General features: G+C 43.2%; 1 long non-coding RNA gene across 1 annotated transcript; it reads right to left on the reverse strand.

The window, feature by feature from the left end:
* Window positions 1-216: 216 nt before the first annotated feature.
* On the reverse strand, window positions 217-4,874 carry LOC137377916 (uncharacterized). The gene is made up of 2 exons (XR_010976510.1): window positions 4,486-4,874; window positions 217-1,591 (listed from the first exon to the last, which is right to left on the reverse strand). It is a non-coding gene; the product is annotated as an uncharacterized lncRNA (long non-coding RNA).
* Window positions 4,875-19,065: the final 14,191 nt, after the last annotated feature.

Raw genomic sequence — 19,065 nt, forward strand, 5'->3', positions numbered from 1 at the left:
CTTGAGGAACCGAATGGCCTACTCCTGCTCCTATTTCCTATGCTCCTATGATCTTATTTTGGGGGAAATGAAGACAAAGGAAGAAACTGAGAGAGCTATAGAAAGAGACAGAGACCAATAGAGATATGGAAGACAACAGGAATCTTATATATATGTATACTGCAAGTCATGAATTCTCAAAATTTATTGCAAATAAAATCAACATCACCAAGTATGTTTAGTTTCTAAGAACATTTATTAAAGAATAAGATTTTCAAACATTTCTGAATATATTTCCTTGCAAATTTTATATCCTCTTAGCCACTGCTACATGGGAGTTCTGATTGCATCAGCAAAGAATAACTGTTCGCACATGAATTGTGGTGGCATAAAATGTAACTTTGTGATTAGGTAAATGTAACATCTTGTTATGCAACATGAGTTTAAATTCTCCTGTTTGTTTGTAACTGATGTGTGTTTCCAGTAACATCGAGTGCCATATGCCAAAAATGTAGGTGGCCCAATTACATGGAGAGTCATTCCATCAGAACTCAGGAGTAAGCACTGGGGAGGAATCAGAGAAGTCTATCCAGGGGAATACTCCCGAGGTCTGATGGCCACTACTGGGCTCACAAGGCAAAGATGTTTGGGCCCACACTGACACCGCCTAAGTTATATGGGAAATTAATACCTATGTGTAGAACTGCAATAATATAGCAAATGTGGCAGTTAGGGAGCTTCGTGCAATATTGCAGTACAATAGTCAAAATGTGAGTGTTGCATTGCTGCAGCACAGTGACATTGTAGAGTTAAGTGCGTTTGATGCAATATTACAGTGATAACTGTTTGGGTTAGGGAGCTTGATGCAGTATTAGATTAATGCATTGACCTTTGGGGTTAGAAAGCTTGTTGCAGGATTGCATTGAATCAGTGACAACATGGAGGTTAGTGAGCTCAATGCAGGATTGCAGGAACTGAATAAATCCTGTTTATTATCAGACCATCTTATTTTCTAACCTTGTTAATGTTAACTTGTAACATCAAACTGTTTGCAGTTCTGTTCTATGTTTTTATATTATAAATAGAACTTGTTATTGATATATTTTTGTCTTGGTTGGAAGCTCCTCAGCTGATAGCAAACAATGTGAATGTTTTACAAATTCACATCTGTGAATAGTCTGTGAAGATCTGGGTTGTCCTAACTTCTCAGCACCCTTAAAGTTAAGTAAATAACATTTGGTTTGCGCATTTGGGCCATTGATTACTATGAGAAGGAAGCAAACCCCATGATTCATGGTATGAATGCCAGACTATAAATTGCAGTTAAGTGCTCTCAAAGTAGCAAAAGCAGGTATGAAACTGAACTTAGAACAGGGTGGAACTGTCATTTGTCCAACAATGTTGTGAGGTCACCATTGGCTTTTCTTATTCTTGATGAGCAATATTTGTAGTTTGATAATGTCATCAGAGACCCAGTAACCAGATGTAGCTGTAGCGATTGTGGAACAGATCCTACACTAGATACTGAGCAACTGATTGACATCTTTTATCCAGCATTTAGAAATCATCATGTTGAGGTTTCTGCAGAGTCAGGCTGAAGTTTCATTTTACCCTGTAGTAGAACAGAAAATATAGAAGGAATAATGAATGGATTGTAACAAACCAAAATCCAATTGGCAACTGAGATCATGGGGGTCAAAATCAGACAGAAGTTGGAAGATCACTATCAAAATAAGTCTTCAAGTAGTGCATCGGTATAATTCAACATTCATGCAACATTCAACATAGAGGCTGTAAAAGTTGGATCCTGGAATGATACATAAAGATACCACCACATGTCACATTTATAGATAGCCAGCAGAATCACAGAACAGCAACAGAAAAACGCCGTTCTGCCAGTTTAATGGAACTGCCTGAGAGTTTGAATCTCTAGATAGCTGCAAGATTGAAACTGGAATGGCAACATTTTCCGTTTTTAATTTATAGTTTTACCAAGCGTTTGCATCACTTTGTGTTTTAGGGAAACCCAGTAAAATCGATGGGAATGATCAAAAATTCATTCATGACATCTGTGTTCTGGTTTATTTGCAGAAACTGATTTTACCACAGCAAATGATATACTCGTTTGGGCATAACTGCAATATCGGTAAGGAGTCACTGCAAATCAAAAGAATGTGAGTTGCAAAAGGAGATATCGAGTATATTTTTAGAAATGTCTATAAAAAAATGAATGAAAACAGGATACCAATATTGGCTGAACCTGACACATACCTTACATGAATATGTTAGACACACACAATAAAAAATGATCAAAGTAATTATGGGAACAATTTTAACCCTACCCGCCCAGGCAGACATCCAGATGACATACCTGCTGACATCTCTCATGGATCCCACCATCTTCCATTTTAACCTGCACATCTGAGCAGGGGGCAAGGGCGACTGCCTATAGAGACCCTCTATAAGTATGCAGATCGGGCTCTGATGATATCATTGGGCCCCAACTGCAATTTAAACAATGGCATGAGTGGGAAAACTGTTGTAAAGAATAGGAACTCCTGCCTTCTGCTGCTTCCACTGTTCCCTGCCTTCCCCACTGCAAGACCCTCCCAAAAACCCCGCAGCAAAGAAAGAATTGTTCTGGTTATAACTGTTCTGAGAATGCAGCAGAAAAGTGCAGAGTTTGGTCAGGAATGGGTGGGTGCCTTTCACTCACCCCATTGTTTTCGCAGTGAACTGGTTTGATACATCTTGGAAACTGGCCTTTTGTGCAGATGTCTCCCAATGAGTCATGAAAGTCTGCTCTAGTGACATGAATAAGCAATGCTGTCATAAGCCGTCTGTGTTGCGTTTGAGGGCTGCTGTTATCAACTGACCAGTGAACATTTGTACAAAAGTAATCTTTCTATATTTTCAGGAAGCTCTGGAAAGTATAACTGGCACAAGGTATATCTGGTTCCCCTAAAGATATAATTCAACACCTCTTTTAGAGCATCCAGTACACATAAGATTAATGGAATAACTTAAAGAGAGAGTATTGCCCAAAGCAGTTGCTATACAATATATTTCCCAAGTGTTTGGAAACTTGCATGTTGCTTACATCATTCAACATAACTTCCATCAAAAAATATTATTGTGTAGCAAAATAATAATTGGACATAACATCATTACAAAGTCTTTTTCAGACTCTTGCCCGAAAGAATGCAGATCCCCCTTTGTTGGTCATCTGCAGGGGACAGTTTAGCATTTTATTATCCTTTATTGACTGCCACCTACCTAATATAATCAGCACTTTTGCATGTCATAAACTACCATAACTACTAATACAGTGGAATTTTTCGATCAACGAACTTGTATACCAGCAGCTATTTCTATGTTTTTCTGAACTGTAAACTTGCTAGGTGCCTAACAAACAGAAGGAATTGCATATGCTCTGAAGGGGTAGTGGATTTCACTCTCGTTATTTTGATACATGACTGCACAGCATCTCATTAACCAGGCATAAAGCCAGCCTGCTGAATGCTTTGTTTATGTCAGCAGGTGTCAAGATGCTGTTTGTGGTTTATGCGGCTGTCTGAGGCAGGTGCGTAATATAGTTCTTTATTGAAAATGTTTCCCCTCTGTTTCCTGAACTTATGCACAAACAGAAAACAGCTGCTAATGTTTATACTTCTGATTTAGTATCTTACCAATATTCTTAACCATTTTAGGTGTACATTTAAATCAGTGCAGCTTAATAATTAATAAGCTCATTTCAGTTACGGTGGAGCTAAGCTCACAACATAGACAAAACTCATTGGAAAGGTAGTTTTGTGGCCTGGACAGTGCATTACACAAAGGAGCTATATGGACTGGAAGGTGTTACACTAAAGAACCAGAGGACTGAAAGGTGTGTCACACCATTGAGGTGTTGGACTGAACAGTGTAATACACAGTGAAGCTATGTAGACTGAACAGTATGTTACACAGGCAGACATATACACTGAGTGGACATTGGGTGGCACAGTGGTTAGCACCACAGCCTCACAGCTCCAGGGATCCAGGTTTGATTCTGGGTACTGTCTGTGCGGAGTTTGCAAGTTCTCCCTGTGTCTGCGTGGGTTTTCGCCGGGTGCTCCGGTTTCCTCCCACATCCAAAGACTTGCAGGTAATAGGTAAATTGGCCGTTGTAAATTGCCCCTAGTGTAGGGAGGTGATAGGGAATATGGGATTACTGTAGGGTTAGTATAAATGGGTGGTTGTTGGTTGGCACAGACTCGGTGGGCCGAAGGGCCTGTTTCAGTGCTGTATCTCTAAATAAATAAATAAAATAATACACCTGAAGCAGCAAAGCTAAAAATTGTATTTATATATTACAAATAGAAAAAAAAAGTCTATCCCATTCCTGCCAGACAACAATAGTGAGACAAAACTGATCAGATCACTTTAAACAAATTCATTTTGAACAAAACATCCATTTATCAAAAAATGGTATTTTGAAAATATTAACCATGAGTTGTAGCATACCTGTTCAGTGTTTGTTTTCTTCAGCTGGAGATGGCATCCTCAATCTTGACTCCAGTGATAAGTTGCTTAATTTACTAGAGATACATTGAGCAAAACAGTAGCTACAGCTTTCACTCATTGCAGGCAAGCTCCAAACCCAGAGAAGGAGCTAGAGAGTATTCAGTAGGTGCAAGCAAGCCTGACTCAGAGCAGAGCAGGAGGCAGCAAAGATACTATCATGTGCCTTTCTGTCAAACATTCTCTCTGAGCAGCCATCAGACAGGCTGCTGTTCTACTATACATCAGTCTCTCTGAGCAGCCCTGAGACAAGCTATTAATACGTCAGTTGTAGCTGGGTGAAATCCCCTGGTTCAGCCCCTGAGTTGTTCAAAGGCTGCTCAGATACTGTTAGTCAGTGCTGGGGCTGCCCCAGTCACTCTGGGACACTACGTGCCTACAGCCCCACACTGCTCATATCATGATTGCCTATGTCTGACATGAAACTGGAGGTTGGTGAATTGAAAGTCATCTCATCTGGAGCATTTCCCGACACTTTCCCCTGTGTCGGGCCAATCAGCACTCAACCTATTAGAAAGCGGCAAGTCTACCACACTAATCCTGGCTGTACTTTGCTACAGTTGGGGAATTCCCTTTTCTTTTAAATGAACTGGAATTTTTTCATGACCTGATTGATTGAAATTAAAGAAATTTCCCAGGTGATGTTTTAGAGAAAACCAATAGTTTAGACTAAAAAAAATCACAAAATCAACTGGCCTCAAAATATTTCTAGACTCAATCAGAAAAACATTCTCAGAAAATAAAATTATTTTTGTTAAGATTGAAACTATTTCTCATAACAACTCACTTCCTTCCATCTGAATGAGTGGTATGTTTACTTCATCAAGATTCAAAATTTAAATGTGCTTTATTTTATTTAAGTCAGTTAAAATAATAACCTGCATTTACATAGCAACTTATCTAATCTCATAAACATCGCAAAGCACGTCATGTATGGCACCTTACTTTGTAATGCAGTGACTGTTGATTTGTAGGGAACTGTGGCAGTCATTTTACACACATTAAAGTCCCACAAGCAGTCTTGAAATTAATGATCAATTAATGTTTTTGGTTTTAATGCCCATCTGAACAAATGGAACAGGCAGATTAAAGCTCAGTTTAACATCTTATTGATAATCAACACTTAGTACTACACTGGAGTATCATCCTGGTTGATGTGATTAAGTTCTGGAGTGGGGCTTGAACCCACAATTTTCTGATCAAGGCAAGATGACATTCAAAGCTCTGAAGAATTAACTGTTTCATTTTTACTTGATTATATTTATATACAGCCTGGTCTATGCAATCTATACTATGAAAAGCAGAGAGTGAGAGGGCCAGATTTTCAAAATAGAGGTGGAAAACAGGAACCTGGTCTGGTTTTTGGCCTGAAATCTGCCTCCTTTGGGAACCTGATTCAGATTGCAATTTTTAATTGGGAAAGCCCTTAATTGGTATGGAGAAGGGTTTCCTGTCAACTTAGAGCCAGTGGGTCAGATCAAGTGTGGGCTTATGTAAACTTCCACAGCAGCCATCACTGAGGCTACTGGTTGTCCTGAGGGAGAGATCTGACTTCCACAGCACCAGAGGGAAGTGAGATGTCACAGGGGAGCTGGAGGCCTGGCATTAGGGGGAGGGAAGACCCTCATTTCATCAATGCCCACCTGGATCTAATGCTGGAGGCCGTGAGGGAGAGGAGGGAGGTCCTCTTCCCAGAAGGTGGCAGGAGGAGGCCACCTTGTTGTGAAGCAGGGACACCTGTCTGTTCAGTTTTATCACCCTGTGCCCCCTATTCCTCCTCGTCTCTTACCTCCTGCACCTCCCCCGATGAGTTGTCTCCTTCCAGGGCCTCACTGTCTTCAAGGTCCACACCTCTCTGGAAGGCCATGTTATGGAGAATCCAGCAGAACATCACAATGAGTGAGACCTTTGCAGGAGAGCATTGGAGGGTGCCACCCAACTGATTCAGGCACCAGAATCGCATTTTCACAAACTCAGTGGCTTGCTCAATGGTTGGCCTGCTGAGCAGGTGGCATTGGTTGGTTTATCTCTGTGCCTCTGTCTGTGGCTCCCGTAGAGGGGTCAGTAGCCATCGCCTCAAAGGATTTCCCTTGTCCTTTTGGACACCCATGCACTTTGGGGAATGGAGTGAAGAACTGAGGCGGCCAGGACTGGCAGAGGATGAAGGAGTCATAGAGGAAGCTTTTGTTGTGGTCATGGACCAGTTGGGCATTGAGGTAGTGGAAGCCCTTCCAGTTGATGGATCTCACTGGACAGTCAGTGGGTGCCTTGATGGCCACATGGGAGCAAGCAATGGTGCCCTGCAGTGAAGGGATCCATAAATGGTGGCAAACCCCAATGTTCTCTGTGCCAGCGCAGGCACACCTGTGTCAAAGTAGGTGGAGTCCCTGCTCTCCTGAAAAGTGCATCCGCTACATGCCTGATGGTCAAATGATATGCCGACTGCGAGATGCCACCTAGTTCCACACCTGATCCATGGAACAACCGGCTTGCATAGAAGTTAAGGGCAATGGAGAACTTGATGACTGCCATGGGGGCCGTGAGGCCTCAGGTCATTGTGTATCAGAGCACACAGGACCAGGACTAGGCGCAGATTCTAATGGCACCGGCACTCAGTCATTTACAGGTAACTGACTCTTGGGCTGTGCACCCAATGTCTTTGGTAGCGCCTTCATCCTCTTGCAGCTCCTGCTGTGTTCCTCTGGTCTCCAGCTATCCAGGAGGTTGCATCTGCCACAGAGTAGCCTGTTCCCATCTGACCTCCATCAGCAGGGCCTTTAACACTCACCAGGCCTTCCTGTGCCAGCCCTGGGTGCTATGTGAAGAGAAAAAGATTAATGAAGACAAATGTAGGTCCCTTGCAGTCTGAAACAGGGGAATTTATTATGGGGAACAAAGAAATGGCTGACCAACTAAATGCATACTTTTGTTCTGTCTTCACAAAGGAGGACACAAATATCATACCAGAAATGTTGGAGAACACAGGGTTTAGTGAGAGAGAGGAACTGAAGGAAATCAGTATGAGTAGAGAAGTGGTGTTGGGAAAATTGATGGGATTGAAGGCCGATAAATCCCTAGGGCCTGATGGTCTGCATCCCAGAGTACTTAAGGAAGTGGCCCTAGAAATAGTGGATGCATTGGTGGTCATCTTCCAAGATTCTATAGACACTGGAACAGTTCCTACAAATTGGAGGGTAGCTAATGTAACCCCACTATTTAAAAAGAGAAGTAGAGAGAAAACAGGGAATTATAGACCAGTCAGCCTGATGTCGGTTGTGGGAAAAATTCTAGAGTCCATTATCAAAGATTTTATAGCAGAGCACTTGTAGAACAGTGATAGAATCTGACAGAGTCAGCATGGATTTACGAAAGGGAAATCATGCTTGACAAATCTACTAGAATTCTTCGAGGATGTAACTAGTAGAGTTGATGACGGAGAGCCAGTGGATGTGGTTTATTTGGACTTTCAGAAGGCTTTCAACAAAGTCCCACGTAAGAGATTAGCGTGTAAATTTAAAGTGCATGAGTTGGGGGTAGTGTATTGCGATGGATAGAAAATTGGTTGGCAGACAGGAAACAAAGAGTAGGGATAAATGGATCTTTTTCCAAATGGCAGTCAGTGACTAGTGGGGTAGCGCAGGGATCGGTGCTAGGACCCCAGCTATTCACAATATATATTAGTGATTTAGATGAGGGAACTAAATGTAATATCTCCAAATTTGCAGATGACACAAAACTGGGTGGGAGGGTGAGTTGTGAGGAGGATGCAGAGAGGCTTCAGGGTGATTTGGACAAGTTGAGTGAGTGGGCAAATACATGGCAGATGCAATATAATGTGGCTAAAGGTTATCCACTTTGGTAGCAAAAACAGGAAGGCAGATTATTATCTGAACGGCTATAAACTGAGAGAGGGGAATATACAACGAGACCTGGGTGTTCTCGTACACCAGTCGCTGAAGGTAAGCATGCAGGTGCAACAGGCTGTAAAAAAGGCAAATGGTACGTTGGCCTTCATAGCAAGAGGATTCGAGTACAGGAGCAGGGATGTCTTGCTGCAATTATACAGCGCCTTGGTGAGGCCACACCTGGAATATTGTTTGCAGTTTTGGTCTCCCTATCTGAGGAAGGATGTTCTTGCTATAGAGGGAGTGCCGCAAAGGTTTACCAGACTGATTCCTGGGATGGCGGGACTGAGGAGAGATTGAGTTGGTTAGGATTATATTCGCTGGAGTTCAGAAGAGTGAGGGAGGATCTCATAGAAACCTATAAAATTCTAACAGGACTTGACAGGGTAGATGCAGGAAGGATGTTCCCGATGGTGTGTGAGTCCAGAACCAGGGGTCATAGTCTAAGTACACTGGGTAAACCTTTCAGGACTGAGATAAGGAGAAATTTCTTCACCCAGAGAGTGGTGAGCCTATGGAATTCGCTACAACAGAAAGCAGTTGAGGCCAAAACATTGCATGTTTTCAAGAAGGAGTTAGATATAGCTCTTGGGTTTAAAGGGATCAAAGGATATGAGGTGAAAGCGGACACAGGTTACTGAGTTGGATGATCAGCCATGATCATGATGAATGGTGGAGCAGGCTCGAAGGGCCTAATGGCCTCCTCCTGCTCCTATTTTCTATGTTTCTATGTTTTTATGCTACTGTGATGCCAGCAGGCTCACATCCCCATCTGGTTTCATGGCACTCTCCAACGTAACACTTAACTCTTCCAGCTGCACAATATCCGCAATGAGACACATCTGAGGCAGCTAAGCTTTATTTGCTGTCTCTGCTTTAAATTAACCAGCCCTTTCCATAGCCCTCATCTCCCTCCACAATGCTCATGTCTTCACAACCCTGCCATGTTCCCCCCATAGTGGTAAGTAATGGTGATGTCATTGTGATAGATTCAGAGCTCGATCAATTTCATACTATAAAATTTGTGTATTATTTTAGGGTGAATTTTGCAAGGTTTCACATTGTTAATGGGGTCTCGTTCAGAGTCAGTGCATATCAATGTTACATTTTTGGGTTTTTATTCAATTTTGTTCAGTATCAATAACCACTCTTGTAACTGGGCCTTGTGTCATTTAACAGAGTGTATTATCTAGTAAATTGCAGCAACATCACGGAATTAAACAGAGAAACATTGTGATTGTGTTCCAAATCATGTGCCACCACATGATGTCCTCATCCTTGGTAATGAACTGTTCTGGTATTGCTTTACATGCTGCAGTATTGATTTAAGGGGTGTACCTGAAACGGTTGTCTATCACCAGACAGGATCTGATAGTGTTCAACACAAAATGTCAACTAAGTTTTCATCCCTGAACTCGAAGTCAGCGGACCTCCTCATTGAATTTTAACTAGTCAGACAGAGAATGGAACTGTGTTTTCTTGACTTGCCTATTTCTGAGCCAGATAGACAAGCAATTAAAGTCAAAATTGCTATTAGAAATGAAGACCTACACAGGTTAAATACATACAGTCTTTCAGAGGATGACTTAAAAGACCTAATTAATATATGGTCCACATTGGAAGACCAGTTGAAAGTCAAGCTCAATTTCAGAATACATTGCCTCGAGTTTATGTCATTCCAGCAGCAGCAAAAAGAGACAATAGACTAATTTGTGAGCCGATGTAGAGATAAGAGGCATGACTGCAATTTTTCTGAGGCTGAGCTAGCTGACAGGATTATGGAGCTTGTGATAGCTTCCACACCCATTGAAACATTCCAAAAGACCTCATTGACCAACCCAAAGGCTATAATTTAGATGCCTTGTGTTATGACCAGGTGAGAAAGGTGTCTAGGGGGTCCCTCTCAGCCTTCACCTGGCCTTACCGTAACAGGGTTTAATTTCTAAAACACCATGTTTTAGCTCCCCCTTGGTGAATGCTTGTTCACCACTTTCCAATTATAAGGCAAAGAAACCAGCGCAAACAGGTTTTCTTAGGTTTAAAGAAGAAAAGTTGAAATTTATTAAACTTGAACTTAAACTCTAATTCGGTTGACGCCTATGGATACATGAAGCGCCCACGCTAGCATGCAAACATGATACACACATGCAAATAGAGACAGAAAAGAGCAGAAGAAAAATAAAGTGGAAAAGTTTGAGGCAATACCTGAAGAGTTTTTGTTACGGTTCTTCGAGCTCACTGTAGAGTCCTTGATTGTAGGTAGATCTTGCTTTTTGTTGGGGCCCAGTATTCTTCTTAAACCTTGTTTGTTGTTGGAAACTTTTCTCTCTTGGGGTTATTATGTCTTCAGTGGATTCAGAAGCTTGTGAGAAAGAGATGAGAGCAGACAGGAGAGATCTTCTCAGTCCAGGAGCAAACAGTCTTTCTCAGTTCAAACTGTTTGTACAATTCAAAAAACCCAGGTTGCCAAGCAGGTTAGTCATGTGACTAACTGGTCTGACCATGTCTTGGATTGTAACACCTTAGCAGTCTCTGGAATGCTCCTCTTACACACAATACCTGGTGATCAAGGTCCATTGTGGGTTGAATGTGTCAGGGAATGGCCCTTTGTCCTTCCAAGCACCGTCTGTTACTATGCAAATGTATTTTCCAGCCACGGCTGATCTGTTTAACATGTCCTTTCTTCACTCCAGTAACAGTTTGAAATCAATGTTCATGACAAAATTAATGTGCCTCTTTCTTGGCAGGTGGGGGCCTAGCATGACACTTGTTAAAAGCAGTCATAAATTCAAATACATCCTTATGGGCAGGCAGAGCCTACAAGCCCTGTGCACTTCATCTATTATTGGCACCTTTGCCAGCACGACCAAATGTGGTGAGCCATGTAGGCGGTGTGGCCTTGTGCATTCACCAAGAAATTGTTCATCTTTCCAAGATATTTGCAAAGCATGTGGCAACAGAGGGCACTGGAAGCGACAATGCAAGAAATCCAAGGCACAACAAGTCAAGCCACAGTTGGATGCACAACGAGTATGTCATCCCAACAGACGGAGAGGACAGTCCAAATACCAAAGGCAGAAAATGCACAAGATGACCTGCCAGGTCAAAAGGTTAGAAGGTAAGCATAACCAAGACACTGATTCATAAAGTGAGCAGGCACTTTATACAGTTAACCTCAAAGTGTGTATTGACACAGTGAGACCTTCAGAAACCTTTGTCGCAATCCAGATTATTTACCTGCCGAAACCTGGCAAACACACACCCTGGAACAAGAGCGACACAGGTGCGAGCGTCAATATTCTACCGCTCCACATCCTGAAGTTCATGTATCCATTGCAATGGCAGACTATGGCTCAGCTGACCACCGCCAAGCTCTCGGCGTACATTGGTTCAGCGATCCCATCCTTGGGATCCATTGTGCTCAAGTGCAGATACAGCAACTCACCCTGGTCACCCCAAACCTTTTACGTCATGGATACCACAGCTCCATCATACCGGCATGCAGAGACCTGACATTTGGCAACAAATCATGGTATCAAGACAATAGTGGTGTGGACAGCAGACCTGTAAGAGGTTCCCACTTCCATTTCCCCCCTTACTGATGGTTCTTGACATTAGGATTTTTATAAAGGACAAATTGCACAGACACAGGGTTGGGTTGGACCACAAACCTGTTTATTAAAACCCTCCTAGCACCCTGATACAAAGATCTCTAAACTAATTTAAAGGACACCACATGACACCATGATTGGTTAGCTCGATTTAAATCTCTCCACGATTTAACCTCGGCTCCCACCCAAACACATAAGTCACCACGACTTATAAGATAAAACTTCTTTGAAAAAACCACAGGCAAAAACCCCACATTTCTGCCCCAAACTCACTCAATTCAAAACCCAAATCCTCCCAGCATTTGGTTGTTACACTTAAAATTGCTTTAAACTCTCAGCCCCAAATACTCCTTGGATTTGGTTGATGACTTACAATCGTGCAAGCGGTTGGTCCTTCCGGTGAGAATTTGTAGGTCCATGAGCTAGGTTGACCGAACCTGACCCTCCTTCTTGATTACAGTGCCAAACCCTTCGATCTTGTCCTTTTTATGATGATCCTTATTGAAATATTATAAACACATCTACTGAATCCACCCTGCCGGATGGTCAGCACTGAGCACCTTTGGTCTGTTACCTGCCTGGTCCAGACATATCCACTCACTGCTGATGTTATTTCCATGACCGAGAACCATGAAGTCCACCAAGGTGAGGTATTCCAGGCTCCAGAGCTGATATACATGAAAAGGTTTCTCTCCTATCTTGACAGGAGTGAATGTTATGTTCTGGGGCTGGTTAGTTGTAACAATGGCCTCCCCAATTACTTAATTGGGTTACGTGATGGCAGTTATCCTGTGTCACTATTATGATAATGTCCCAAATTCCAGTCCTTTAACAGTATCAGTTCTTTTGTGATGTTGGAATGTTTGAAATTGACCCCTTGGAATGCAGCCTGCCTCTGTGTGTTTTGTGTTGAGGTTTGGCTTTTATTCACAGTACTAGTGTCCATGGGGGTTGGGTTTCCCCCATATTTCATCAAGTTTTTAAAGTCCAGTTGGGGGGGGGTGTGGGGGGTGGGAAGGAATTCCAATCCCACATCTCCCCCCTTTAATATCTTGAATATTAGAGATATTACCTCTGATGAAATCTTCTGTCGCGTTATGGGAATTGTGAGCTTCAGCCAAATCACTATCCATATATTAGAATCCATTATCAAACCCCTTCTTAACCATTTCCCAACATTTTGCCTTTTGGTTTTTCATTTCAGTTTACACGACAATCTTAACACATACAATATTATAATCATTTGTACAATCACCAACATGTGCAAAGCAACTCGAATCCAGGAGGGAATTTCAATATTGAAAGCAATATCCCACCAAGGTGGGGAGGCTGTTTCCCTAATATCATCCCCCGTGTTTCTGTTCCTCTGCTCAAGAGTGTAATAGTGCGTTTGAGACAGTTCCACCTCCTTCACTAACTTCATGAGGTGCTCGGGCAGGGATGGAATATCATATTCAAAGTGGGCTCTGTGTTCTTGGAGGTTTGGGAGGGCAGTGCCTACGGTGAGGTTCACCAAGGTATTATCCCGGATAGGGATTACCCTTTCCTGCGAAATCTGAACCTCCATCGGGGGCTTAAAACAGAAGGTCGGGTCCTGGATGGGGCACCAGGTATCATTGTTTAGCCTAAACTGGCTTGCGCTGGTGGTAACCCAGTATGTCCCATTGCCCTCATATACCACCTGAGGTGGAACGTGGTCCTGAACCACCACTTCCATAGTGCAGTTGATGGGGTGTGCACCTTCTGATGCGAACCCGCATACCGGTCAGTTGAATTTGTTCAGACGGTATGGGCATAACACCACATGCGTACCCCTTTCCTGACACCCCTTTAGGTCCGTGCCAGACATGGAGCTTTCCCATTTCACCACATACGGAGGGGCCTTTTGAATTATGAATTCAATTTGGAATTTCTGATCAAAATTTCAATTCATATGGAATTTGTTTTGTGAAACATCTGGGGATTTTATTCTGGACAGAAATTCCCACATGTGAGTTAAGGATTGGGAAAGCAAAACATGCTCAAACTGTGTGTTTTAAGCTCAGACTGTGAGAAGAAGAAAGGATCAATTTGACAAAGGGAATTTAAAGGGTGAAATCAGACAATTTGGGACAATTTTTTAAATAAAGAGGTTTTAACTTTGGAAAAGGGAGTTTTCTTTATTTAAAGGCAAGACCCAGTAAGCAGGGCAGTAAGAAGGAGTAGTCTGACACCCTGATCCAGGGTGCCCTGGATACCTCCTCGCACACCAACCCGAACTGCAAGAAGTCCCAATCTGGGAAAAACAAAAAAGGGACACGGTGATTGCGGCACACGGTGTAAAGTAACATAAAAGGAAGTCTGACCTGTGGAGAGAAGATCTCTCAGGTAGTGTAAATTTGTACATAACCAAAGACTGACCTGTGGAGGGAGGACCCCTCACAGAGTAGTGCTATTTTTCTTCCGCTTCTCTCTCCACAGATGCTGCCAGACCTGCTGAGTTTTTCCAGCACGTTCTGTTTTTATTTCCCATGAGGGAAAGTGGCTGGGTTGGTTGGGGTCAAATCCGACCAAATACTCCAATTCCACTGGATACCAGTTTGGTAAAGTATCAGTGCCCTGCCCAAGATTAAATATTACAGACAGCAAGGTACGGGTGAAAGAGGGAAGGCAAGGGTGCCTGGAGTGCAGGGGGATCATCTCAGTGGGATGGTGGTGGTGGTTACGAAAGACGAATTGGACTAAGGGTGATGTATTCGGGGACTGGAAAAGATTGGGAAATGACTCATTTAGACAGGTTACTGGGACAAAATGGGGAGCGAAGTTATGTTGGGACAAATGGTGGAAGGAGGAGCAGGGGATTTATGTGTGTGGGGGTGCGGGGTGGGGGTGGGGGGGGGGGGGGGGTGGGTCAGAACATAAATGCCAGAAGGGGCAGCCATTGCTCAAACGCCAATGGCAGGATTCTGGATCAGGACTGGACTGGACTCAGAGTCTAAACACTTGCATGGTCCCAGATCTGCCAAACACCATCAATGCTACTGAACTGATAGCACTTGGAAAACAGCCCCCATCCAGGACCCCAAAGGCCCAGGTTATAGAAGTCAAGTGTACCCTAACAACACCCGGACCCAGAAATGAGTTGGTGCTAATTCCAACAGGGAAGGTGTTATACCATGACCTGCACTATGAGACAGCATCTGTCGTCTTCAATTTGACGGAGGTACGACCGCCCCGGTGGTGCCCAGCAGAGACGGAGAAGCTATCTGAGAAGTTGTCAAAGGAAATGTTCCGGCAATTCTATGAACTAAATTACGGGGACAAAAATCGGGAGGATTTGTATGAATTTGGCAGTCACAGTCACATTGGTTCAGGAAGAAGGAAGAGCGAGTTGAGCAATGACGCAGCCACAGTGCTTAAGAGAGGAACATCACTGATCAATAGTTTAGATAGTGCCCAACTCCAATTGCAGGTCAACACTTTGCGGGATCAGTTAAAGAAAATACTAGGGGGAGGTAATGAGATTTAAGGGCAGGAGTTAGGAGACAACCAAGTCATGACAATCCACTTGAAAGAAATAATAGCTGAGCTGGAAAGTCATGCCCAGACGATAAACAAACTGATCAAAGAGGACCGGAACGCATCAGATCGAGCCGCCCAGAATGATGCGTGCGTTATGTACGTTGCGGGGTTGCTAAGTGAGGGGCACAGTACACTTAAGGGCCATGAGCACCCATGATAACCTCATGAACCCGTGCCAGCTGCAGTTGGCCTCTGAAGCGTACCCTATCCCAGTTGACTGTGGCCAGTATAACCAAACTATTATGGGGGTAGTTCTCAAGATGCCAGTGATGGACCAGTGACAACGACTGGCGCCAGTATACTGGATGGAGAATGTTGGGGTCATCTGAAATGGGGTACATGTGTGGCATCAAAAGGACCCTCCGTATGTGGTGAAATGGGAAAGCTCCATGTCTGGCACGGACCTAAAGGGGTGTCAGGAAAGGGGTACGCATGTGGTGTTATGCCCATACCGTCTGAACAAATTCAACTGACCGGTATGCGGGTTCGCATCAGAAGGTGCACACCCCATCAACTGCACTATGGAAGTGGTGGTTCAGGACCACGTTCCACCTCAGGTGGTATATGAGGGCAATGGGACATACTGGGTTACCACCAGCGCAAGCCAGTTTAGGCTAAACAATGATACCTGGTGCCCCATCCAGGACCCGACCTTCTGTTTTAAGCCCCCGATGGAGGTTCAGATTTCGCAGGAAAGGGTAATCCCTATCCGGGATAATACCTTGGTGAACCTCACCGTAGGCACTGCCCTCCCAAACCTCCAAGAACACATAGCCCACTTTGAATATGATATTCCATCCCTGCCCGAGCACCTCATGAAGTTAGTGAAGGAGGTGGAACTGTCTCAAACGCACTATTACACTCTTGAGCAGAGGAACAGAAACACGGGGGATGATATTAGGGAAACAGCCTCCCCACCTTGGTGGGATATTGCTTTCAATATTGAAATTCCCTCCTGGATTCGAGTTGCTTTGCACATGTTGGTGATTGTACAAATGATTATAATATTGTATGTGTTAAGATTGTCGTGTAAACTGAAATGAAAAACCAAAAGGCAAAATGTTGGGAAATGGTTAAGAAGGGGTTTGATAATGGATTCTAATATATGGATAGTGATTTGGCTGAAGCTCACAATTCCCATAACGCGACAGAAGATTTCATCGGAGGTAATATCTCTAATATTCAAGATATTAAAGGGGGGAGATGTGGGATTGGAATTCCTTCCCACCCCCCACACCCCCCCCCCCAACTGGACTTTAAAAACTTGATGAAATATGGGGGAAACCCAACCCCCATGGACACTAGTACTGTGAATAAAAGCCAAACCTCAACACAAAACACACAGAGGCAGGCTGCATTCCAAGGGGTCAATTTCAAACATTTCAACATCACAAAAGAACTGATACTGTTAAAGGACTGGAATTTGGGACATTATCATAATAGTGACACAGGATAACTGCCATCATGTAACCCAATTAAGTAATTGGGGAGGCCATTGTTACAACTAACCAGTCCCAGAACATAACATTCACTCCTGTCAAGATAGGAGAGAAACCTTTTCATGTATATCAGCTCTGCAGCCTGGAATACCTCACCTTGGTGGACTTCATTGTTCTCGGTCATGGAAATAACATCAGCAGTGAGTGGATATGTCTGGACCAGGCAGGTAACAGACCAAAGGTGCTAAGCGCTGACCATCCGGCAGGTTGGTTTCAGGAGATGCGTTTATAATATTTCAATAAGGATCATCATAAAAAGGACAAGATCGAAGGGTTTGGCACTGCAGTCAAGAAGGAGGGTCAAGTTCGGTCAACCTAGCTCATGGATCTACAAATTCTCACCGGAAGGACCAACCGCATGCACGATTGTAAGTCATCAACCAAATCCAAGGAGTATTTGGGGCTGAGAGTTTAAAGCAATTTTAAGTGTAACAACCAAATGCTGGGAGGATTTGGGTTTTGAATTGAGTGAGTTTGGGGCAGAAATTCATAACTTCGAACATTTAATTATTTCCATTACTGTTCTCCTTTAACTAGGTCACAATTCCTATTGTGAAATCCCCTTTAACCCAAAAGTAGTAAAACAAGTAGTCTACAAAATCACAACTTCAGAAAACAAACTTAAAACATACATCCTCCACACAAAACCTTTATTACACACACACATTCTCTCACTGGAAGCTTCCCACTTGCATTCTCCATGCACACACCTTAAACTTTATCAACTTAAATCAATTAACATAGTAAATGTTTTACAAAGAAACAAAAGAAAATAACTTAAGTTCTGGGTTCTCTGGTCTTTCTTCAAGGTCTCCTTCGAAGCAACTGTAAGAAGGAACTCAAGAAAAAGGTGAAATTTCACGGTACAACTTCAGACAAAATTTAAACCTAACAGCAGCCTCCCGCAGCATGGGAGAGAATCCCCAATATCTCTCTCAGAAAAATGAAACAATAATTTTTTTTTTACAGTTCAATATCCATGTTATCATGACTTCTTTCTCACATCCATTAAAAAAACAGCTCTTGAAACACATTAAACAACCAACTGTTTTAAAATCACATACAAAAACAGACCACAAGGGGTTAAACATCTTTTAAGTGACTCAGACACTGGCTTGCAAACTCAGAGAAATCAGAGACATGAGTCACTCTCTCTCTCGGCGCAAGAGCGCAGCACAATTGGATTTTAACACTTCCAGCATCCACTCAGTGACAGACACTGAACACTGGAGCACAGACACACAAAATCAAACAGGACACTCTAATAAAACACACAACCAGAAACTGAACCAACTCACATACACACAAGGTTTTCTTTTACTGTTCACACAGTGTTTTAAAACCTTCTGATTAGCTTCCTCTAACCATTGTCTTTCAATCAGAACACCTTTCCCTGTCCCTTGCACATAACCTGCTGTAATGCAGCCACCAGAAGTTTCACTGGGTCTTTTACTCACTCTTTCTCTGCCTCTACTGCCTGTGGTTTCGACCCTGAGGGACTCCCGCTTCCTGGTTTCCCCCCTTTTGGAGACTTACACTCCCTACTCTAGTGTCTCATTTTCCCACAATTAAAACATGCCTGGGATCTGTCTGCATTTCCCCTTTCTTGCTTCCACTCCTTTATACCACTCACAGTTCCCTTTATCTCGTGCACTTTTCCCTTTTGTTGATTCTCCTCCCCCCGGTCAGATTTAAAAGCAAGAATCAGTTTCCTCAACACACCTATCTCTGTATTTGTCAGGTCTTCGGGGTCAAACCATGACTCTGCCAACGTTCTGATCCGTGACTTCTAAGGTCCTCAGCCAATGGTTTCTAAAGGTCTCTAACAGTTGCAAGCGGCCCTGGTTTCCCTCTGCAGCCTTCAAATACACCGTCCATAATCTGTCCGCAAACGCATCCGGTGCCTCACCCGCTAGCTGCCGGGTCTGCTCAACCTGTAAGACCATG

This window comes from Heterodontus francisci, chromosome 15 (genome assembly GCF_036365525.1).
Source record: "Heterodontus francisci isolate sHetFra1 chromosome 15, sHetFra1.hap1, whole genome shotgun sequence".
NCBI classification, from domain to species: domain Eukaryota; kingdom Metazoa; phylum Chordata; class Chondrichthyes; order Heterodontiformes; family Heterodontidae; genus Heterodontus; species Heterodontus francisci.